Source organism: Lygodium microphyllum, chromosome 8, assembly GCF_053477565.2.
Source record: "Lygodium microphyllum isolate KBCC chromosome 8, Lygodium_microphyllum_v1.1.10, whole genome shotgun sequence".
Taxonomy (NCBI): domain Eukaryota; kingdom Viridiplantae; phylum Streptophyta; class Polypodiopsida; order Schizaeales; family Lygodiaceae; genus Lygodium; species Lygodium microphyllum.
Window position 1 is genome coordinate 20284361 of NC_141142.1, and position 26610 is coordinate 20310970.

Here is a 26610-nt window from a genome sequence, read left to right on the forward strand (position 1 = left end):
AGCAATAAACACGTACTATAACACAAAGGACAAGGCCAGAGGCTTGACCTCATGCTTTAATCCTTCCAAACATTCACACACATAAATCTTATTTTTCCATAATTTTTGAGTGCAACAACCCCAATTTTCCCTATTTTTCACTATTTTTTTCTATTTATTATTCATGGAAAATAGGTATTTTCTGATTTATTTGTATTTGCTTATTATTTTTAGTGAAACTTAACATTTTCTCTGATCTTATCTCATATCCACTCTTTTTTCCCAACTCAAAATGGAAAAAACCACTAATTTCCATTAAAAATGACATTTTACGGGTTTTAAAGAATTAATAACGACTCTAAATCATTACGGGTTCTGCATTTCTGTAGTTACAGCCCTCAAACATGATGCAAACAAGGTTCAAACAAAAATTCATTGCATATGAACAACATTTGGACCATGAAACAACAAAAACAATCAAATTTCTTTTGTAAAATTGGAGCATATCGCATGTCTTGCATGTTGCAGATTTTTTAATAATTATTCTGGGTAGCCCACAGACCAACAACCATTCTTCAGTGCTGAACCTCTTTCCTCAACCTCCTCTTCATCTTGAAGCAATCCGATCACAGCCGGACAAGCATTCTTCAGCCCCTCTTCTTCTTGATTTCTTGCACACGAATTGCCTCTATATAGGAGAGAGAGGGAGGAGAGAGAAAGACTAAAAATCAGAATTTCATTCCCTTCATCATATTGCACGTGGTTACCATCAAAATCTTGCCCTCTCTGCATGGATCATGGATCTTCCCTTCTCTCTCTACAAGATTGAGTATCCAAGAGGCACATACATCCCCAAAAAATGGGGCGTCCATAAAAAAACATCCCTCCCTGCATCATGACATGTTTTTGCATGTTTTCTTCATTTAGAGTTTCATTTCATTTCATTTATAAAATGTCCACTTAAATAAAACCACTTTCACACTACTATGGAAGGGTTTTCAGCCTGTTTGGGGGTGCAAACGGACTCCGATTCGCGATCCGATCGAACGCCTGGCTCCGTTGTCGAAGGGTTTTCGAAAGAAAAGTCGTGTCCACAGAGGACCCTGATGAATTTCAAGATAGAAGATCTATCATATGAATAATCCTATTGTCCAATTTCCCACACAGCAGCAACAAGTTCTGGACGGCTTTGTTTTAAGGTTGTGGGTGTACTCTCAAGCTCCAGGGAAAAGCATCGTGCATAAGACATCAAAGTACAGTAAAGTATATCTTAGAGTCAAATAATCTGAGGAAATTATTTAGCTATATGGAGCTTTCAAATTCTGATGTGCAATCAGATGCTACTGCAACATTCAAGGAGCTGTAAAGTAGTCTGTATCTCAAGGGCTACACTTGATCCAGTATCAAATGATTTCTGAAGATTATAGACATGAATAGACCTATCACTTGATGTTGCTAATCAAGTAACTAGAGTATTAATTGTAGGAACTACCAGCTGTTTTAGTGATATCCACCCCTTCTGTTTTGACCTCTTGATATTGCTACCTGGACTTTCACAGACAATGCTGTCACCTGTGACTAAAGTTTTCAGGTATGTAGGATTCAAGACCTCGGCCAATCTGTGAAAGTTTTTCTATTCGAGCAGCAGCTTCACTCAGCTTTGTTTTCACATAAGCTTTTGGAATTCCTGACTTCTGATTTTTGAAAGAGCAATAATGACAGAGATTTATGATGTTTGTTGCAAAGTTATTTCCCTTATGAGAGCTTTTTCTTGGATTAGCTTTCCTAACTCGGATAGAGCAGTTGATTCCAACAATCTTTATCGTTGGTCCATGGAAGTTACAGCAGTGTCAACAAGTCCTGTCTCCAACAATTCGTCTCGAGAAGAAAAGTAGCTATTTGTGGATACTGATTTCTTCACTTCCTTCTTTTTACATTGTTTAAGTCTGACTTATACTCTCTGAGCTTCACAAAAAGGGTAGACTTTTGGTTTGGCTCAGACTTCTGGCTTCCAAGTCCATCCTGCGGATCAGAGATTCTACTTCCTCCAATCCTACATTCAACTCTGTAAGTTTTTGTTTCTTTTGTTCTCTGGTAAGAGCTGCCAAGGAGGCACACTTTCTCAAAAGATTAGTGGAGAGCTAGCAGTACTGTCTCTCGTAACCATCAAAGATCTCGTTCATTGTTAGAGGCTTCTCTCTCTGCTGCGGGACCTTCTGAGATCGAGTCCAAGGAGATCGAATGGGGAGGAATCAACGATCCTCTGATGCCTTGATGCCATTCGTCGTTCTTCTTCTGCTTCTTGTCCTTTTCGAGGCTGAGAATGCAATATAGTACCGGTCCAGCAGAGATGTGTGGGTGGAAAAGAAATAAAGCATGACCTCCATCCGATCGATGGTCTGCTGTTATGCAGAGCTGCATGGAAAATTCAGCTTACACGATTGTGTCATTGCGAGATCCAGCTCTGTTGTCCTCTGTAAAAAAAATTGTGTGAGGGGAAAGTGCACAATTGTGTCGAGTGTGAAGGAGGGCGATCACCCAAATTCCTTCTTCGACTCCTGCAAACCTGCGCCCCCTTCTTCGACTGCTTTTTCTTTTCCCCCAGGCTAGTAAAGCTCCTCTCTCTCTCCTTTCCTTTCGAATCGCTATGCTTCCCCCCCATTCGAGCCTCCTTCCACCGTTTTTTCCATTCGTTGCTTTTCTTCCACTCTCCCGATACACTGTGCTCCCCTTTTTCCAAAAAAGCAACCTTCTCCCCTGCAGAAAACCAGTGTAGCTCCCTATAGTTACCATCATTGGCTAAATACAGCTTGGGCCTTATCAAAAGAATGTGCATGTTATAGCAAAGCACAGTGCAGTTGTAGCGCACTCCATCATATACAACAGGCATGCCAATGGTGCATAAAATGCCATTAGTGAGATCCGACAACAGAATGTCCCTTAGGCACTCCCATAGCATCGAGGTCCATAGTTGCAGCTACAACCTCGATATCTCCTACAGAGAACTGGGATCCCTGAGCAACAATGTCCCCATTGATTGCAGTACATGCACAGCCATCATAGTAGAGCCGACCACCATCACAACCTTGTTGATTTGAATATGCATACACACCACCCACTCTGCCTGTGGCAGCTCTTATTAATTCAAGGTGCTTGTCTAACTTTCTGAGTTGATGATGGCTTCCACTCCCATCAACTGTAAGCATTAGTTTCTGATGCTCTGAATCAATTGTCACATCCCCAAACAATGAGACAAGCAAAGAATGCAGTATCTTGAAGTTGTTTTTATCAGTTGTTGCAGAACCCTTAAACCCATTGACATTAACTTCCAATCCAAAAGTTGGGCATGCATTCAACTTCAGAATGATGGCAACAATGGAATCAGCCACCATGTCATTGAGTGGATCTGAGACCCACTACAAGAAAACGAAATCTGAACCTTCCTGATTTATAGTGACTTTGTCGTACACTCTTAGGGAGGGCATCTCTGCTTTTGGCAACATCTCCACACTTTCATACATCTACTGTATGCGGTGGTGCAAAACCAAAAATGCACCTTTGTAAGGAACTAACTACCTCTGCATTACACTACCCATGGAAAACTGAGTGTAACATGTAAGTCCTCTGGAGCCATGAGCTAGTAGGTGAAACCTTTTCTCACAAGTAGTCCATTCATTGAATCTCCCTCTTTGGGGAGCTTCTCTGCTAGCCTGCCAATTGCCTTTGCTGTCTTTTCTCCTTTGAAGAACATCTCTACAGTCTAACAATTTTTTGGGAACAAAACATTCACATTATGCTCTTGAAACTGAATCTGCAACTTGGCTTTTAAACGTGCCATTTCGTTTGCCTCCCCATGAACTAGAATAATATTAGGTAGTCTCAACTCATTCAGAAATGTACTCATCTGATTAAAATCTACATGTGCAGAGAAACATGTCTGAAAGAAAACTGCACTTTTGTGCATCAGCATCTGGTAGGTTTCCATACTTGGCATACATGCCAACTAGAGCATTACAGATAAGTTCCTCTTGCTCCAAACCCCTCTCCACTATACTGCCCACGCAGAACAAAAATGCAAACACAACGACTAAGTATGTACAAAGTAATAAATGTCACACACACAACTTTTTGGTGGATTCCACACCTCAAATGTGCAGTAGTACGACATTCACCCCCTCTAATCTTGCGCATCCTTTGGATGGGCCAACTACCCATGATCATTATCGTCAAGATCCACGAACAGATCAATCTCTTCATTGTATATTTCCGGTATAGCAGCAAGATTATCTGTCATATCATCTGTGTCTTCTACTGGAGTTTCTGGTCGTTGCCCTTCTCTTGCAAATTCTTCCAATGCATAATTCTCATCATCTCTTTTCTTGAAAATCTTGATTATTTTTCCTGCAATAGGCACTCTAAGCACTATCCCATCCAATTCTGTCAGCTCATATGTTGCATTATCAAAGACATGTCTAACTATGTACAACCCAACCATCTTTTCACCATCTTCCGAAGTGCAATATGCTGATTTTCAAGGCTGCTATCAAAGACTAATACCCAGTCTCCCTCTTCTATTGCTCTAGGCCGCAAGTGATGCTTGTTGTCAAACCTGTCCTTATTTCTAAGTCTAGAAACCTTCAACCTGTCAATAGCTAGCTGAATATCCTCTGGTCTTCTCTCCAACTGCCGAATCTGAAGAGCTAAGAGCTCCTCTCTCGTCAAATCCTCCTGGCAAGGTAAAATTGACCAAGTCAAAGCACAAGTCTCAGTTGGCATAACCGGTTTCTGACCATACATCAACTCTGCGGGCATATATCATGTGGTAACACTGTGAGTGGTACGATCAACCCACAAAGCAAATGATAGAAGTCTAGGCCATTTTCCAATCCATCCTCTGCATGCTTTGGCTAATGCTTTCACTATCGGTGGATGCCATCTTTCACTCTTTCCATTTCCCTCTGGATTGTATGCTGTGGTTAGAGCCAACTTGATTCCTAGTTGAGAGAAAAACTCCCTAGCTTCATTTGCATCCAATTCACCGCGATCTGCAGTGATCTTACCTACACAGCCATACCTGCAGAAAATTTCTTCCAATAAGAACTTACACACTGCACTTGTGGTCTTCGTCCTCAAAGGTCTACGCTCAACATGATTGGTAAGATCCTCTCTAGCCAAAACAATATACCTCATTTTCCATAGACCCATAGGCATAGTAACCAAGTCAACTACCCACTTATAATGAATGCATAGCGGATAGGTCGGATGAAGCTCATCTCGATAACACACTATGGAATACATCTGACAGTCTCTGCAAGTCTCTACAAAGTGAGAAACATCTCTGTACATGCCTTTCCACCAATATTTTTCCTTGATTTTCTCATAAGTAGCCCACACTCCTCTATGACCAGCCCAAGGACTCTCATGAAACTCCCTCATCACCTGTAACTGGGTCTCTTTATCGCAAACAACCCGCAAGGGTAATTCACCTCTTTTCTTCGGGTGCTTCCAAATAAATCCTTCCTTGAGGAAATAACCATAGGCTTTTCTTCTAATCTTCTTGAACTCTTCATCTGTCCATTCATCTCTTTTGCTTAGTGTACTAAGGTACTTGCCAATTTGCAACCAATCTCCAACATAGAGTTCTTCTATGAAAGCCACAATATCATAGACATGACAAACATGATCAACCATAGCGGCTGAAATTTATGCATCATCCTCTTCTGCAAGTAGTGTCTCCTCATCATCATATCTAGCTCTAGACAGCATATCTGCCACTGGATTATCCTTCCCTGCAATGTGTTTAAATTCTGGATTTAATGACTTGATGTATGCAATCCATCTCAACATAGCTATATCCGAAGTAGAGTAACTCGTAATCATACCTATCAATGGCAAGCAATCTGTCTCTACCACAACTAAGGCTCTAATAAAGTACTCCTTGTCACATTTGAGAGCCGTAACAATTCCCAGTAATTCCCTCTTAATTTGTGAATACCTCCTCTGTCTCTCGTTTAGGACTTTTGCCCCAAACCGAATAGCATACTTGTTTCCATCTGCATAATCTTGACCCACAACCCAACATATGCCAATTGGACTAGTGTCAATTGTCAATACAATAGGCCTTCCGCAATTATAATCCACTTTCCTGAGAGTAGGAGCAATCTGCAATAACTTCTTCAATTTGTGCATGGCTCTAGTGTAGCACTCATCCCAAAAAAATTTCTGCCCCTTTCGAAGTAGCTGATATAAACAATCTACTATGTGTGCAAAATGGGGTATCCAAATCATGTAAAACACACAGGCTCCAATGAATCTCCGTACCTTTGAAGTGGTAGAACAATACTTCGTAATCTTGCCTATAGCATCCACCTTCTCAGGTGAAGGTTTCTTGCCATAATACCTACACATATGTTCAACAATGACAACCTCATTTACTCAAAAAATAGATTTTTGCCCTGATAGTGTCAAGTTCACTTCTTCTAACCTGGCCAAAATCTTTTCACAAGTTGAAATATGATCAGCCACAAAGTATCTGCATCCCTGCTCATTTAGACTCTCATACTTCTCTTCTTCTGCACACCCCTTAATGGGCACATCATCCAAGAAAGGCATGGTAAGCTGAGGTATGTACTCACGAAGGACCTTATGCATGGCATTCATCATATGTGCAACAGAATTAGTGGCACCTTGAGGCAAGGTACACATCCTGATAAGCCCAATAGGAGTTCTCATAGTGGTTATGTCCCTACTTTCCAAAGCCAGCTGAAACTGATCATATCCCGAATACAAATCACCTAAAGAATAGATGGCATGTCCCAGCAAATGCTTCTGCAAACTCATCCACAACTGAACCAACATCCATGATAGTAACTCTATTTACTGGCTGCATGTCCTGTATGAATCGAAGAGTACCATTCTTCTTTGGAACCATAAACCACCTATTTGAATATGGTGCAGATGAAGGCTCTAGGATTCCCATCCTGATTTTCTCATTTAGCAAATCAACTAATTTTGGCAGGTGTGTCCTAGGCACTGGAATAGGTCGGAGGTTCCAAGGAATATGAGGAATATTAAAGATCACCATAGGGGCAACAATATCTGGATTCACACATCCAATCTCATGCGAAAAGAAAGCAAACCCCCTTCCATGTCGCTCAAGAATATCCTGAAAGCATTGCTTCTCTGAGGGTAGCAAGAAATCACCATTTCTAATTTTTAATTCAGCAAGAATCTGTGCTGAAAATTTATGGCCTATATGCTCTGGATTCCTCAAAATTGGCTGCTTGGCAGCCCTCTCTATTTGCTGATCACTGTTAGGTGGAAGCGGTCCAGCTACCAGCTTCACCTTCTTATCCACAGTCTTGTATTTCTGTCAACCCTGGCTTCATTATGATCCTCTGCATTACTCAAATCTTACTGTAAATCAATAATTCTACACTCTGGTGGCTGAATATCCTCAGCACTCTGCTCTATGGACTGCATAGGAACCCTAAACTCTAGATGCTGAAATATTTTAGCAATAAACTTTGTTGGCTGAAACTTTTCAGCCCTCTGTGTCTCTATAGGCTGATCATAATCAACCGGAAACTCTATTTGCTGAAATTCTTCAGCACTCAACACTTTTTGCTGAGTCACCTCAGCCTCTAACTCTATCTGTGACACAAAATCTAAAATTTCATGAAACATGTCTAGGGACTACACTGATACATTACTATGACAACTCAACATATCAGCTTTCAGCATATTTTCCATCTCTGTCATCGTATTTGCACAAACCATACTATCATATATCCCATCTATATGCTCATCATCCTCTAAAATACCTGCATTTTTCAAATTTTTCTCCTTCCTACATATGTACTACCTGGCAGCTCTAGGCAACTTAGAAGTCTTCTGATAACTCATCGAACTGTTTGCTGAAATTCCAACAAAATTGGAGGAGAAAACACTGCTGCCAGGAGGCGAGAACTCCAATCTCCTCTACTGTATACCACCATCGTCTCGTCGGATAGCGGTACCTAATGAAAACCTGAATCCCTCACAGTGGGCAAAGGTGCATCTCGAAGAGTATCTTTGTTTCTTGCATGATTTACACACACAGTCACAAACTGGACTGCTCTCATACCATCTTTATTGCGAATCCGTGTATAAGCAGATCCATCATCCATTACTTTCGTCTCCATGCGCATCTCTGTGATGAATAGCTGTCTAAGGATTATGGGGTAAGAGCATGCATCCTGCACAAAGAAATGGAAATTCTCCTCTACATCTCCAATAGAAATCCTGACATTGGGACAGGCAGCATACAAATCACCTGCAGTGTTGTTGGCGGCTCTCATACGCCACCCATGCTCTGCATCCATAGGCCATCTATTACTTTCATAAACTCCACGAACTATGAGATTAATCTCTGAACCATGATCCACCAAAGCAACATAAGGCACCTGTTTCTCTCGAATATTTACCATTTTTTCTATAGTTTCCCTAGCCCAATGACTTCGCGAAAAATGACTACGCGGTATCAAGATAGGCTCATCAATTTCAGCATAATGCATAGGCTGAACGCTCTTCTCTGTCTGCGGAAAAACAGAAGCATTCTCAACCATAACCTCATCCTCATCCTCATCCAACTCCCCAATCAAAACTCCATGTGTATTAGTAGTAGGCAATGCATGTCTTTTCCTCTTCAAGAATTCTTGGAACTGATCTTGAAACTCTCTTTTCGAGATGCCCAAAACCTCAGAAATAGTAAAAGTCACCTCACTACCAAGTATCTTGTCATTAAAAATTTTCTTCATATCCGTAGATGTCTCAAAATCAGATGTCAATCTAAACCATGGCTACTTTCTCTCTCTAGGCTCTTGCCTCTTTTCTTTCTTTTGAGCATCTTCTATCTGTTGTTCTGGCCTTGGTTTCAAAAACGGCCTTGTAGTAGGTGGAGTAATAGACTCACCCCCTCTAGTCTTTTTAGCTGCATTTGGATTCTCTTCATCCCTCTTACGCTTCTCCTCAACAAGCACACCTGCTCCCTGAGACTTAGCCAAGTAGGCATAAATAGTGTACCTGCCAACAGGTGAATCCCAACCTGTCTCAGATCTGATGCTAGAACCTACACTAGTCAAAACAGTCCGCTGAATTTTCCCCTTGTTTGCTGTCTCCATAGCATAGGTCCATAATGCTAACTGACTCTCTAAACCTTTCTCAATCTAGACTCCATATGCAGAAGCATCTCCTCTAGCTACCACATAAGAAGTATGCGTAGCCATATCATCTACTAATTTCTTCATTCCGCCTTTCCCAAAATTGGTAGCAAGCGAAGCTCCTGTTTCAATCAACCAGATCTTGCCATCTTGTCCCCAAAATACCAAATTCTTCCTCCTTGCATCTTGAAAAGATTTGCAATCCCTGCAATGCTGATGGTCCATACTATCACACCAAATACATCTTCGATCTCTCCTAGGTGCACTAGGAGCACTCCTAGGTGCAGTAGGAGCACTAGAAGAACTAGTAGGTGCAGTCGAAGCAAACTGCTCTTTCAATTTTCCCACCAATTCTGCTTTAACTAACTCCAATGTCAAATCCGTTATGCCTTTGATTATGTCATCAAGAGAGGAAGGAACCGACGGAGCGGATGGTTTTGGAGCAGAAGGAGCCGGCATCGGTCTTGGAATAGGAGGAATAGGAGGATTAGAAACAGTAGGCACTGGCATAGGCCAAGAAACTGGATGAGGAAGAGAAGAAATAACAAGGGTAGAAGCAGACATAGGAGCAGAAGACGGCATCGGTGTCATAGATCCATACTGTAAGCGGGTCTTCCATATCCGCCTCTTGGTCAAAGTCGAGACCACATCCTAGGCATCTTGCCAATCCGTTTTAAGACCCATAGGCTTTATGCGATCCTCAAGAAGATCTCCTAATTCTTCCTGAAGAGCAGGATCTGCAACTTGCAAGAAAAGCTCAACTTTCTCAACATCCAATGCTCTTTGTTCAATAGCATCAAGCTGACTATACCTCTCTTCAAATTCTTGTATCAATTCTAAAGCAACTAGACCTTTGTTTGGCATGTAGACCCACTCTCAGAATGACCGCCGTGTAGCCATCCCAAATTCCTCAAGAAAATACTCCTCTTTCAGGGCCTTCTTAAAATCTTGCCAATGCGAATTTTGAAGGAAAAGATTAGTCACTTTTACCCTCAAGGCGGGTGTGACAAGGCGAAGAAAATATTTACTCATAAGTCCTGTTGGTACTCCAAAAAATCCCACCTTGATCTCATACGTCTTCAAATAAGCTGATACATTATGGCCATCAAATATCTTCTTCTCATTTTCAACTGCTTCAATTGCCTTAGTCGCGTTGATTGCATTCTCTTGCTCCGAATATAGTTGCCTTTGTTGAGACAACTGTTGTTGATGCAACTGCTGCTGCTGCTGCTGCATATACAATTGTGTCTGGTGATTTTGAAGTTGCATATACATAGATATATTCTGCAAAATTTGCTTTAAATCATCCGTAGAAGTACTTGAAGCAGAAGTCGATGATGAAGTTGAAGTAGAGGACAAAGCAGGAATCGTAGAAGAGGCTGAAATGGATGCTGAAGTATCTCCCATCCTGAAATTTAAATGCGACGCTTTCATGTCGGGTTCACCAAAGATGTTAAAGGGTTTTCGAAAGCAAAGTCGCGACCACAGAGGACCTTGACTAATTTCAGGATAGAAGATCAATCAAGCGAGATCACAATTCAATTTGAAAGAAGGTCGCCTCAATTTCTGATAATGGCCCTATAATCAACTTGTTCAAGCCTTTGGTCTCTTGAATGTGGCAAATAGACCTGAATGTATGCAATACTAGCTGCACTTCACCCGTTTGAATGCAATCTCATGGAGTCAGAATCGGACATGAACTATAGCAGCTCTCTCCTGAGGCCCTTGTAGATGTTTATGAAACATCAGAGCATAAGAGATCCCAGGATGGCTCCAACCTCTTTTGTACAAGAGTTAGAAAGCAGGAATAGAACTGCCGTTAGAAGTTGATCAAACATTGTGGAAGAAGATTATACATGGTAAGATGCTTTTATCAGACAGTGATGGCAAATAGTCACTGGTGGTTTCATCCAATAGCAGTATCTTGGGCTTCCCTCACCTCTGCCTCTGTTGCCTCCTGTCCACCATATCTTATGTTCTCTTCAATGATTCCTAGAAACAGGATAGGTTCCTATTGCATTAATGCCATCTGCTCCCTCAACCATTGCAGGTCAATTTCATGAATGTCCTTCTAATCTAGTCGAATGTGACCGGCTTGTGGTCGTAAAATCTCTGTAGCAGTGCAATCACAGAACTCTTTCCTGAGCCACTTCGTCCCACCAATGCTGTTGTCTTATCAGCACGAACATTCAGACTGAAGTCACTCAGCACCTAAAAGGCAAGCCTTGATGGATAGGCAAAGCATACCTTCACGAATTCCACATTGCCCCCTTCTCTGCATCTACCAGTAACATTGCTTCTGTGACATATCTACCAGAGGTTACTCAAACCAACAAGCTGTGCTGTGGAATGCTAGTTTTGCCCTTTGGAGATGACACCATGTCCATGGAGAGGAGGATGCTCGACCGATAACTTGAAAGCTTACTGCCTGTGCCCTTTTCTTCGATCGATCCTCCCTTCCTTCCTGATTGCTCTCGTTCGTTGCTTTTTCTTCCGTTCATACTCCTTCAGAGACAACCAATTAGCAACAAGCAAGAAAGATTCATGAGCTCTCCTCTGTCACCTCTGCTAATTCGCAAGCTTCTGTCTAGATAGGTGACCTGAAAGATTCCGTTGTGCAAACTCATAGGAGGCCTTAAGATTTCAGGCAATTGTGGCAGCTGGATGGGTGGAACTTGGGATAATCCGCTTGAAATAAACCTAGCCGAAGTCTTCTGGAAGGTTATTTTGATCTGGGAGTTTCCTGCATATTAATCTTTGGCTTCTCAGCCTCAACAATTTGCAATTTCTCCATGTTGAACTCCTGCCTCAGAGAGTACCAATCTCCTCCCTTTTCTTTTTCTGCTTTCCTTTTTTCTCCACGCGCCCAAGAACTTGGAAGACACATATGCTTTCTATCTGCTTTTCTTCCCCAAGTGGCCTACACTAACCCCCCTTTTTTACCAGAAAAGCAGCCTTCTCCCCAATACATGCCCTTCATGGCAAACTATTAGGATGGAATCCTTGGTAAATATCAAACCTGACAAGGGTTCCACATGTACACGATGGGCAACAACATGTGCCAATTTTGGCACTTCACGTCTTACATGAGGTGGTTGTAAGATTCCAGTTGGATGTGCATTGTCCCAATGAGCAGATTATCCACTGGCACTGTTGTATGTGGGTGAACCTCTTGAAGGACCCAATCTGCGGAGTGGCACCACAACCTCATCCATTGACAGGTCCCATAAAAGTAGTTAAGTGTCATGTCCAACAGAGCCAAATCGATATGTAACTATATCCCCAGTACCATCTGAAGCAGGGGGTGTCCAAAATGGATCAAATGCAACACCACTCACCCAAGAGTTGTGCCCTTCATCCCAAGCTACAACAGCACAATCCTCCATACTCCAAACCTGAACAAGGTCATCTTCACCTCCAGTCAAGACATACTTGCTGTTTGGGCTCCAAGAGCAGCAGAGAAGGGCACCAAAATAACTTTTGCCTCCACATATTAGTTGTTCAGTCTTGAAATCAAAAACTCTGAGATAGCCATCTCATCCAACACTCACTAAATACAAGCCATCTGCAAAGAATGCAAAGTTGTTGATAGAACCTTGGCATATGTGCCACCTTGCCAAGGGATTGCTCTTGCTGACAGCTCCTATGTTGCCACAAGCTCTCAAAATATATGAATAAGTGGTGATATCCATGTTGATGCACATGTTGCATTCTTTCAAACAGTTCAAACACAAGGACATCTTTCTCCTGTTATATATATCCTGCTAGAACTGAATTCCAAGAGACCACATCTTGACAAGGTAATCTACAAAATACTGAGTATGCATCCTCAATATAACCAAACTTGGCATACATATCAATAAGAGTGTTCCCACTCACAAGATCAAACTCATTGTCACCATTCATCATCCAATCATGTATCATTCTACCTGTTTCTGCAACCCCTAAGTCTGTACATGCTTTCAAATCACAACAAAAAGTGAAATTGTCTACATATCTCTATGCTCCCTGTTGTCCTGCAGCCTTCCAAAGCACACACTAATGTGGTTTCATCTAAAGCAACACCTTCTACTTTCATTTGCCTGTACAGCTGTAAGGCATTTTCTCCATGGCCTTGCTCTATATAGGTTGAAAGAATTGTACTCCACGACATGTTGTTTCGAGCAGACATTCCGTCAAACATATCTTCCACTTCCACAATGCTTCCACACTTGCTGTACATATTCAAAATTGCATTGCAGAGAAACATGTTTGAAAGAAAACTACACTTTTGTGTATCAGCATCTGGTAGGTTTCCATACTTGGCATACATGCCAACTAGAGCATTACAGATAAGTTCCTCTTGCTCCAACCCCCTCTCCACTATACTGCCCACGCAGAACAAAAATGCAAACACAACGACTAAGTATGTACAAAGTAACAAATGTCACACAGACAACTTTTTGGTGGATTCCACACCTCGGATGCACAGCAGTACGACACTGTGGCATCAAAATCTACAAAGCTAGGCTCCATCACGCTCTTCTCGACTTCCAGATCCAGTAGCCGCTTCACAACCTTGAACCTTGCAGGGATTAAATGGGGGATCAAACGACCTCGGAATGGAGATCTGAGACTTGCATTTGATTCCTGACATTGTTTTACATCTACAAAAACTCCATCTTGGCCATCCGCCATCGTTTGATTTCCCATAAAAATTAGCATTAGCGCTTTAGGGACTAGCCGCTTAAAATCATACTAATTGCCACCGTCGCCTTCGACTAAGTCTATTTTTTCCCTGATATTCGTAATTTTTGGCTATTTTCAAGCACTTCTTGACATAAAAAATCATCTGTCAATTTCATTGAACAAATCATAACAATTAGTTCACCCATGACTAGCTGGTGGTCGTTGAGGGTTCTAACAGGCTCATAAAAAGGTGATTTGAATTGCTCTTGAAGTGACTAGATCATGGATGAAATTCTCTGAAATTTTTTTATTTTGTAATTTAAAAAAAAAACTAAGGGTCTCCAACCACAGGAACTCAAGAGGTTTCATGACATGCAAATATAGTTTCTTGTAGTGTTGACTAGTCTCTCTTACAAGTGCAAAAAGGGCATAGTATGAGGAGGTAATATTTGAGTTGCAATGAAAAGTGGTTTACATTTTCATATTAGTAAATTTATTGTAATCTTGTGAGTAAGAGAAGTTTTTGATCAATTGGGTTTGGGGGCATAGCTACATATTCATTTTCGACCTTTCAAGACATCAAAAGGCTATTTTGGGGCATGATAAGACATAGTTTTGCTTTGATTGGTATTCTTCCACTTGCATATCCATTAACGTTTGGAATTGTAGGTTTTTTATTGAAATTTTAGGTTTTGGCACCATCCATGAGCCTTCCATGCTCATCGATGTAGATGACACAGATTGATGTTGAGATAGTGGTAGTCTAATACTCAGTTTTCCTTTTTGACACTCAAGGGGTTGACTTATAGGTGGCTTAATGATTTACCTCTTGACATTGAAAATCATTAAGTCATTCATTGGAACCCATTCGGAGGTCAAAGGGGGTAGCTTGCGACCTTGCAGAATGGTAGGATGTTCATGACCTTGAGCAACACTAGTTCATAGACCATCATAGAAGATCATCTTGAGCAAGGTTAGTGAACTTCACAAAAGTGAGGACTTCCCTCTTGGAATTTAGCATGAGACATGCACATGCCCATGTTGATACTCAAGTTAAAAACTTGATTGATGACTCTCAAACCAAGGCACAAATCTACTGAGGTGATTCATCATCACGAGGTCCTCTGGAGTTGCAATACTTATCATCATCTTAGAGCCTTAAGAGCCATGTTCTCAAGGTAATCTTGAGCATCCTAGGCTTACCATCTCCCATACAAAAAATCACAAGAGGCGAGGCCATCTATACTTAGAGACTCTTACTTTCTCTAGTATAGCAAGTGCTTCATCTCACAAGACCAGATTTGTCTCAAGTACACCAAGTGCAATACCATTGTCTCTAGTAGAGACTTTTGTTCGAGTCAGTACATCCCAAGTAGATCCAATTCATACCCCTTCCAAGACAATACTTCATCTCCACTTGATCACATTGAGCAACTTAAGGAAAACAACAAGCAAAAGATGCAAATAGGGAACTGATTGAGACCTAAGTCAAAGACTTTGATAAAGTTGAGCACATGGAAAAACAATCGCTTCAAGGGAATTGAATTAGAAACCCACAAAGGCATGCTCATACACTAAAAATACATTAGCTAAGAGAAAAAAACTACCTCAAGAGCACATAAAAATGGAAATGATTGAATGTGCTTATATAGCCATCAAGGGTTGCAAAGACAACCAGACTTAGCACTTCATGTGTTGCAACCTCACAAACTCTTGAACCAACCAACAAGAGTGTTATCTCTTTATAGAGAAGTCTAATAGGAACTCTCACTTCCCTATCAAACACCATATTGGGGAATATGGGAATTTCCCATAAGTTTGGGATACGTGGTCAAATCTTTGGACTTGTCATAACTTTAACACTATAACTCCAAATCGAGTGCTCTATAGCTCAATAGATTCCATTTTTCAAGCGCTTTCCAATGATAGGTCACATCATATGGTTTTGAGAAATTTATGGGCATGTTATCCAAGTGCCACCTTTTTAGCATTCAAAAAATGGGAATTGGGAGATTCGCAAACTCACTAATATTGTGTTATCAAAGCTCAGCAAATTTATCGAGATCTTAGTAAACCACCAAGAATAGTGTGCAACCATGTTTGGGTCAATTTTTAATGCAATACCCTAGATTTTGAAGCAATGGAGTTCCCTACAGACATCCAATAGCTTATCACATTCAATGACTAGCATATCTAGATAGAACATGCATGAAGACCCACATAGGAGATCCTGGTTGACCTAGAAGCCAAGATAAAACTAGGAAAATATCTCATCTGATAAGTGGCTATATTCTCACGAAACTAGATGTTGGATAGATGAAGAAAGGAGACTGAGCTATTTCAAATCCAATGGACTTTGGATTTAGTTGAGGGAATAATGATTAGAGAGGATGCAAGATAGGCAGGAGCATCCAATGCAGACCTTAGTCTATCGGATCTTCTTCTTAAATGGTTGTTAGATAGAGCTTCCATAGAAATAGATAATGTTGCATTAGCCACCATGTTCTTGACTGGATTAAGGGCAACACTGGGAGCTAGAGGTTAAATGAAAATCCCAATTGTCACTATACAAGTTGATAAGTATAGGGTGGGGAATGACCCATATAGTTTTATTGAATAGTTTGAATAGGTTTGTGGGGCAAAATAACATCACAGATCCTAATAAGAAAGCATAAGATTTTGGGACCTATCTAGGAGAAAAGCGACAAACATGATATACTACCCTAGAAAACATTGAGAAGAGTGACTTCAATACCCTAAAGAACTTGTTCATCAATGATAGATGATTTTTTATACCGAGAAGTGCTTAAAAATAGCCAAAAATTACGAATATCAGGGGAAAAATAGACTTCGTCGAAGGCGACAGTGGCAATCAGTACGATTTTAAGCTGCAAGTCCCTAAAGTGCTAATGCTAATTTGCATGGAAAATCAAACGGTGGCAGATGATCGAGCTGGAGTTTACCTAGATGCAAAACAACGTCAGGAATCTAACATAAGTCTCATATCTCAATTCTGAGGTCATTTGATCCCCCATTTAATCCCCGCAAGGTTTGGGGTTGTGAAGCGGCTACTAGATATGGAAGTCAAGAAGAGGGTGATGGGGCCCAACTTTGTAGATTTCGATGCCACGGAACCACCCATCCAAACAGAACTCGAATCCGATGTCATTTGTCCCTCCAAAAGTGAAAAAACCACTTGTTAGAAGTGTGAAAGCAAAAGTCATGAACTAGATAATTTGGGTTTAAGCTTCAGCTCTAATTGAGAGCTTTAGAGAAGCTCACGAAATGAAGCGTTGTGGGGGGGAGGAGCGTCAGTTTTTCGGCGCCTCCCAAATCCCCATTTTTTAGGGATTTTTTATCAGTCTGAGGTAGGAGGAATCCTCTTGGCCCTAAGATGCTTCTATCCTTCGCCCTCCATTGCCACAAATGGATCAAGGAATGATGCACTGAGCAAAGAGATCAAAATCTAGTATTTCTCTCTCCTCCATCTCTCTCCTCTAAGTGGTGGTTTGCATGCAAGAAATCAAGAAGAATAGGGGTTGAAGGATGCTTGTCTGGTTGTGATCGGATTGCTTCAAGATGAAGAGGAGGCTAAGGAAAGAGATTCAGCATTGAAGAATGGTTGTTGGTTGGTCCGTGGGCTGCCCGAAATAATTATTAAAAACCCTGCAACACGCAAGACACGCGGTATGCTCCAACTTTATGAAGAAATAGGCTTGTTTTTGTTGTTTCATGGTCCAAATATTGTTCATATGTGATGAATGTTTGTTTGAATCTTGTTTGCATCATGTTTGACGGCTGTAACTACAAAAATGCAGAGCCCCTAATGATTTAGAGCCGTTATTAATTCTTTAAAACCCGCAAAATGTCATTTTTAATGGAAATTAGTGGTTTTTTCCATTTTTGAGTTGGGAAAAAGGAGTGGAAATGGGATAAACTCAGAAAAAATGTTAAGTTTCAGTCAAAATAATATGCCAATATAAATAAATTAGAAAATACCTATTTTTCATGAATAATAAATAGAAAAGATAGTAAAAAATAGAGAAAATTAGAGTTTTCGCGCTTTAAAAAATGAAAAAATAAGATTTATGTGCGTCAATGTTTGGCGAGGTTAAAGCATGAGGTTAAGCCTCAGTTTGGCCTCGTCCTTTGTGTTATAGTACATGTTTATTGTTTTTTACATACAAAAATGACACAAGACAACCATTTACAGGTATGCAACACAGCAACACCTAAACGGTGGGGGGGGATGAAGTTTATGCGACAATCTAATTGCTGATAAGATACAAATTCTCATTTTCCTCTTTGTGCATACATTTAGGGATCGTTCCATAATTAAATATAGGTGACTAGTAACACGGAAGTTGCGGTGCTAGTCCCTAAAGCAGCGCAACACGTAATGCTTAGTTAAAATTCATAAAAGGGTTGTTTTTCGCGTCCTCACATGGTTGATTTTTTAAAATCATAAAATGGTTGTGCACAATCGTCATACACCTTGCATCAAGCATGTCACGTGGTATCTCCTGGAATGCATTGCAATTGATTGATAAACTTTGACCAACGCTAAGAGGATAGGAAACCTAAGTCGTGGGTTAGACAGACGCTTCCGTTGGGAAAAGTTTTATGAGGAAAATCAAAATCTCCTAGAATGCTAAATTATGAAAGAGTGCAGTTTGTGCGAGTGTTATATGTGTTAGCGACAAATCTTGGGGCTAATCCTCGAGGTGTAGGATAGTCACAGTGGAGCCGTGGCAATCAGCCGAGAGGTGCTTCCCTATGTGTGTATTACGAGGCATTATGCCTATATGTTATGGGATCTCCCTCTGAGGAGAAGGGAAGGTGAACGTTGGACTACATATTGGATACAAATGCAAAGTCGTCATAAGCATTTAGTGCAAAGTGAGTTTTAGACACTCCTGGCCCATGAGGCCGTGTAGTGGGGTTGTATATCGTATGCATGAGGTCCAGCTAGTGCCATAGCCAGTGCCAACCCATTTTAGGTCCCATGAGTGGTGCGTCTCCCGGGAGCCGCCAACAAGTGGTGGTTCTCGAATCTAGGGTTTTTAGGAACCAAATAGTTGGTTTATGTCCTCTAACAAGGACTGTCAAGTCGAAATACAAAAAGCAAAGCGTGCTGAGAGGGCTAGACGGCGGTTGGAGATTGTAAGATGCTATTCTCCTCAAAGGAGCAGCTCCTTGAGTGTAAGTGGAAGTCTTGGTACTTCCCTATTTCCAATTAATCAACCCACAACAAGTGGGGGTGTAGTGTTGCCTACACAAACTCCTTTTGTTAATTCGGTTGTAGCCATGGCACAACCTATAGCAATTCCAGTAGGTACACCGGATTTACCGGCATTAGGAGCACCATTGCCCATTTTCCATGGGTTACCAGAAGAAGATGGAGAACTCCACATTAAGGAGTTTCAAACGCTCATGTTCAACTATCGAATCCAAGATGAAGGACACCTAATGATGTTCTTCAACATGATGTTAAAAGGAAGAGCGGTAGTATGGTATCACGATCTAGAAGCCAGAACCATAACTAGCAGTGTCCAATTCTTTACGGCTTTCTGTAGGGAGTTTGCCCCTGAGAAGGGTGGACAATATTGGTTGAGTATTCTGAATGTAAGATGCCAAGAGCCAAATGAGAATGTCCAGGCATATGCCAAGAAAGTAAAGCAAGTTCTTCGCAAACTTAACGCTTATATTCCCATTCCAGCGGCTGCACAGTTGCAATATTTCCTACATGGATTGGATTTTAATATCTACGTGCAGCTGAGTAGTGTTTCTTTGGCCGATATTGACACTACCATTACCCAAGAAAAAGGAGTAGAGTCGCGCTTGCAAGTGGCTTATGCAACAAGGATAAATTGGAATGGTAATAATTTGGCCTTGACCAATGGGAATCAAGGGAACCCCATGTTAAATAGGAGTGGTAGAGGGAGTATTGTGTCAAATCTTCCTATGTTACCAGCTCCTCCTAGCATGACTATGCCTATGGCTAGTCAGGCAGCCTCACTAAATAGTGGTGGAAACCAAATAATGAATCCTAATATTGTCCCAGTTGGTCAGCGGCTAATTCCTAATCAAGTGGTTAAGCCCATGGACAAATAGCTATGGACAGTATGGACAAATAGCTATGGACGTCAATTTCCTTAAGAAGAAATAGAATTTGATAGGGAGCCGATGCCCTGAAGAGGGTGCCCCCTCAAGATTCAGCTGTAAGTGGTGTGGTGGCCAACATTTCCCTAGAAATTGCCCGAATGTCAAATGTGCTATTTGCGAGAAGTCTGACCACTTAGCTGCTACCTCTTGGAGTAAGATTAGTTCTCTCCAATAAGGAAGTAAACAACCAGGTCCAATTAACCATTGAGCACAAGGGAATAATCTCTAGCAAGACGATGGACCAAGGCAAATACTGCAAAGAGGAAAGGCTGTTGTAGAGGAGTTACCTCATGGTAGTGGAGTCAACTTTATTGAGGCTTTACGTGTTAATGATGCTGAAACTTCTAATCTATGAGCCATACCAAGAGGCCAAAAGGCTAAAGAGGGTGAAAAAGATTATGCAAATCCTGTCGAGGGAAGCCCTAAGCAAGATACTAGGGAAAAGCAAGTCCTGAATCCTGATAAGGAAGGTGGACCATTAAGACCTATTGGCAGTACAGTCGATCCTAAGGAGGATAAAGGATTGCCAAAAAAGAAGGTAAAGGCTAAAAAAGAGGCACCAAAGCTGATTTGAAAGAGCAAAGGAGAGAATGGTTTGGTGTGAGAAGAGAACTTTGGCTAATTACCATGACTTTGACCTAGCAAGCTCTCGTTGTGAAGTCAAACCAGATGTGAATCTCCTACAATTGATTAAACTTTCTCCAAGAGTACGCAAGGAATTCAAGAAAATCCTATGTATAGGGTATATAGTAGAACCTTTGGGCATAGCTAGAGTGGGGGAAGATTGGTTCGATCATGTTGAAAAGCATTTCCCTAGGGTTCCAGCATATGTGGATGGAATATTAGTGGAGCATGCTATCGTGGACCCATCAATATCATAAGTTTAGACTTGATGGAGAGGCTAGGTCTAGAGATCCAAAAAGATGGCTCCACACTTCTTAGGATGGCTGATGATAGTCTAAGACAACCAGAAGGTTGCATTACTAAGGTCTACGTTATAGTTGAAAGTGTGGAATGCTATCTGGATTTTAGGGTGATAAGGTTTGTAGGACGTCCTAGCTATCAAGTTTTGCTAGGTAGGCCATGGATTCTATGGACAAACTTTCAAGTCGATATACCCACTGGTCAAGCGATTCTAGGTCGAGGTGCCCATCGTGTAATAGTGAATGCTTACCCTAAGTCTCCTCAGAGTGAGAGAGCTCCACTATCCTCCACTGAACTAGAAACAATAGATGATCCATATGGTAGTGAGATGTCATTGAGCGATGGATCTAAGGAAGGGTCCACTACAGAGGATATTTATTAGATAACCTTGAATGAGCCGATAGAGCCTCATGATTGAATAAGAGACGCACACATTATTGAGCTGGATCTTGGTACGCTAAATGATTCACGGCCAATTAAATTAGGGTCCATGCTCAGTTCGAAAGAAAGAGAGGATTATGTGTCCTTAGTTCGAGAGTTCCGCGATATCTTTTCTTGGAGCTATGATGAACTTCAGGGTATTCCTCCCAGTCTAGCTGTGCATACTATTCCTGTAAAGGAAGGTACCCGCCCTGTACATCAGAAAGTAAGGCATATACCTTTTGAATTAAGGGATGGGTTGTATGAGGAACTACAGAAGTTGCGTAAAGTAGGTTTGATCTTCCCTATTCAACATACTGAATGGTACTCACCAGTTGTGATCAAGAAGAATAATAATAATCAAATCCGTCTTTGTGTAGACTTTTGAGAGCTGGATAACCAAAATTTGGATCAAATAGCGGGTAGGGAAATATATGCATTTATGGACTGCTTTGCAGGGTATAACCAAATGGCGATCGTTGAGCAAGACAAGCTAAAAACGACGTTTATTACAGTCTTCGGTACCTTTGCATACCATGTGATGGCATTTGGGTTGTGTAATGCACCTGGTTTGTGGCAAAGAACAGCCGACAAGACCTTTGGTGACATCTCCCCAAAGGAGCTGAAAGTATTCATTGATGATCTGGGGGCAGCTACCATAAGGGATAGATAGTTGATCATTTTATGCAAGTGTTTTGAGCATTGCAGACAATTTTGCATAGCTCTTAACCCACAGAAGTGTGTCTTCGGAGTCCCTTATGGGCACTTGTTAGGCCATGTAGTTAGTTCCGTAGGGATTGCGATTGATCCTGAAAAGATTAAGGTCATATTATCCATGAGTCCGCCACGTACTCCAAAGGAAGTGCATAGCTTTCTATCATCAGTAGGGTATTATTAGAGGTTTATCAATGCCTTGGTAGAAAGAACGTTGCAACTGACCAACCTATTGTCCTTTAATTGTCAGTTTTCATGGAGTGATGCTTGCAAAGTATCTTTTGATGATGTGAAGTAGGAGCTTGCCAAAGCACCTGTTTTAAAAGCACCAAAAAGGAGCAAAATGTTCTATATATTTTCAGCAGCAACCATGCATAGTATCATGTGCTATTTAGCTCAAATCTAGGAGGAAAAGTGGTACCATCTGATAGCTTTTGCTAGTCAGAAGCTGGGCATATCGAAAATTAACTACACCTATATGGAGAAGTTATACCTTGCGATGGTATTTGCGACCAAAAAGTTCAAGCACTACATTCTTTATGAGAGGGTGGTTTTTTATACGAAGGAGGAAGGGATTCGATTGTTGTTGAATAAGTTACAGCCACCTGACCATTTAGCAAAGTGGTTAATCACTTTGCAGGAATTTGATTATGAGATTAAGAGCAAGCTGCCGAAGCTTCAGGGCATTGTAGAGTGTCTTGTGGATTTGGGAGAGTCAAAAGAGGTCGTGGTTGAAGGAAGTGACATGGAGACTTTGTTCAAGATTGATATGGCATCTATTCCCTCTTAGTATGTTGCTATAACACACTATCTTTCTACGGGAGAGACTAGAGCTACTTTATCAAAATTGGAGAAGAGGAAAATTAAACAACATGCATTGAAATTTTCCTTGATCGCATGCACACTATATAGGCAGGGTGTTGATGATATCTATCACCGATGTGTGATGCCTGACAAGGTTCCCTTTATTTTGGAAGAGTGCCATGACTCCACTTGTGGAGGGCACTTCTGGGCGGTTAACGGCACAGAAGGCTTTAAGAGCTGGATATTGATGGCCATCCATCTTCCACGATTCATTTACTATGTCAAGAGATGTGATACATGTCAAAGACATGATAGCAGAGAGAATATGAAATGCCCACTTACGCCTATCATGGCTATCCTTACATTTGAGAAGTGGGGCATTGACTTTGTGGGACCTATCACCCCATCCTCTACTACTCAGAAGAGGTACATTATAGTAGCAACTGATTATTTTACAAAATGGTCAGAAGAACGGGTGACGAGGCAGGACAATGCAAAAGAGACTGCCAGTTTCCTACTTGAGCAAATCATTTGCCAATTTGGTCCACCAAAAGAAATAGTATCGGACCGTGGAACTCACTTTTTAAATAAAGTGATTAAAAGTGTGACTGAAGCTTGGAAAGTCAAGCATAACAAGATGACCCCCTATAATCCGCAAGAAAATGGACAAGTCGAAAGTACCAATAAGCAGCTTGTGGGTATCCTATCCCAGATAGTCTCCGAAAAGAAGCGGGACTGGGATACAAAATTATATGTGGCGGTTTGGGCATATAATACGACGTTTAAATGAGCCACTAGCCACACCCATTCAATTTAGTTTATGTGGAGAAGTGTGTTTTACCCTTAGAAATTGAGTTGCCGACCATAAGATTCACAATCAATCATTCTTTGGGTGATGAAGATGCCCTATTTGAGCGGTTTACGACTATATCCCACTTAGACGAGCTCAAATTACAGAGTTTGTTGCAGCAGGAGGTAGCTAAACATCGGATGAAATAGTTGCATGATCTGAAAGCGAAGAAATATACTTTTAAAAAGGGGCAACTAGTTCTGTATTACGATGCGCGTAGGGAGCTATTTCTAGGAAAGTTGGAACCTCGATGGGATGGCCCTTATAAGATAGTTCGGATAGGTAAAAATAAGTCCACAATTCTATTAGCTGATCTACAAGGAGTGGAATTTAAGAATAAGGTTAATCTTAATAAGATTAAACCTTATTATTTCTAAATATGCTAACACGCTAAATGCATTGCAAATTTATGCTGGGGTTGATTTGAGACCTACAGGAGAGCTTAAATTGGTTGATGGGACAGTTAATCCCTTATTTGGAGCACCCATATCTCGAGCAAAGATATCATCAGGGGAGGCTTATTTGGTGGAGCAAGGGATACAAAGTGATTGAGTAAGAAGACGGTACCTTTGTGTGGGAAATTAAATTTTTTTGCCATCACTGCTTACAAATCTTGACAAGCATCCCTGTTGAGTTTAATGAAGAAGGTGGAATGGAGCTGTCAGTTCATCCTCTAAATATGTTGAACTTTGACTATCATAATTACGAATAGGGGAGTTCTTGATGGCTGGCTGTGTAAATCTATTATGGATGTATACATTATACTTTGATGGAGCATCCAGGGGCCCTAATAGAGAAGGAAGTGTTGGAGTAGTTATCCGAGATCCCCGATGTAGAGTTACAATGAAATTAGATGCTTACCTCGGGGTAGGATTCACTAACAACATGGCCGAGTATAAAGCCCTGATTATGGGATTGAATATTGCTAAGAAAGGTGGTATTAAGTGGTTGTTAATAAAAGGGGATTCCAAGATGATCTTAAATCAACTCAATGGGACATATACAGTCCGGAATCCTCTCCTTCGTATGTATCATCGAACTGCTATAACCCTACTTGATGAATTTGAGAGTATAACTCTTTAGCTGATTCCACGTTATTGGAATCAGTTTGCAGATTCCTTAGCTAATTTTGCTTATGAAGAGGACCTCTTTTTCAACTGTGGTCCTAGTCCGGACGTCATTATTGACAATGAGACACGACCTGGTCGCTTATGGGGAATGTTATCAGACCACGCTTTATATGGCAGGTGATGGTTGATATGGGTAATGAGAAGAGTGGCTGAGACCCATCTACCACTATTATCTTGGACCCATAGGTTGATCCGACGACATGTTATGGTACGCCTCTTGCTATATATGCAGGAGGTATGGGCCATAATTTGATGCATTTAGTTTAGGGCTGAGAGCCCTATTTTTCCCCTTGGAATGGAGCATATTTGTGTATATCTACCTTCTTCCAAGGAGGGATCTCTATGAGCTGGTTTGTGTGTTTCATTAGGCCAACAGGGCCAGTAGCTTTAAGTAGTTAATGTCTGATTTCTTTAGGCCAAGAGGGCCAGTTGTTTTTGGGTTTTAATAATCTATTTCTTTAGGCCAAGAGGGCCAGTTAATTTGCAGTGAAATGCTTTATTTCATTAGGCCAAGAGGGCCAGTTGTCTGTTTAGTATGGATGCAGTTAATGGTTTGTTGTTTTAGTCATGTGCTAGACAGGTTCAAAGAAGCACTTGGAAGGAGCCATTGTCGCATGGAAGCTTCTCCTGGCCCTATCCAGGTGATATCTCTCCTTCAGAGTGCCTGTTCTTTCACGTTATATGTATCTGTGTACTTGAAGGGGGTTTTCTTTCTTGTTGGGGACTAGCAATCAAGGCATGAAGTCCCAGGTTTAGGTTAGGCATGTTTGAGGGAGGTCTGAGTAGTTGTTGGCTTTTGTAAAGACATTGGCAGGCATTGAAAGACATGTTTTAGAAGTCAGTTCTAGTGACCCTGTTCTACCAGCTCGCTAGGCAGTCGTTCTAGGAGTTCTTACTTAGTTGTGAGGCAGTTAGAGGAGCGTGCCAAAAAAATGATGATGCTAAAAAGATGAAAAACACCCTGAATATCTCAAAGAAAGTATATATATACAAAGGTGTGTAAAAAGGGGTTTGACCCCTATAACAATAAAAAAAGAAAAGAAAAAGTTCTAGTATAGTGTATATCGCCTTGTGAAGGCTTGGTAGATTCCTGGGGACGAGTTAGATCCGGGGCCGATACCTTGCCCTTCCTTGGGGTGACATCTTGCCATAAAAGAAGAAAATAAAAGAAGGTTGGAGCAAAAATAAAAGTGAGCATTAGAAAAGGATTAAGTGTCACCTCGCGAGGGCTTGGTATGTTTTTGGGTACCGATACAGGACCTGAGGCCAATGCCATGTTCTCCTTGGGTCACTACGCTCAGCTCCCTCCTTTTTACACGCCCAAGTATGGGAAAATAAAAGCCTAACAAAAGAAATGTGCTAAAAGAAAAAATTTCTTGATCAGGCTATAGGAGTCCTCGCCTAGTGGGAACTCCTGGTTGAGTTGTCCTTAGTTAGGTAGGTAGTCCAGACCACCACTTAGGGCAACCTCTTTGATAGTTCTTTTTAGTTTAGTCATGTTGGAGTAGTCGATTAGTGACTAGCTTCGGAACTCTCTCTCAGATTATGCTAGGCCTACTCCTCGTGGATTTCATGCCTTGGTTTTGTCAGGGGGTAGGGTATGAGTTGTGATGTGTTGTGTTGTGTATTTTTTGTATTAGCTTGATGCTCCTTTTTTATGTTTATGTGCAGATCTATTCGTGGGATTCGACGGGCTGAGTCGCCCTATCCCGTGGTCGCCAATGACAAATTATTTTTTATGCCGAGAAGTACTTAA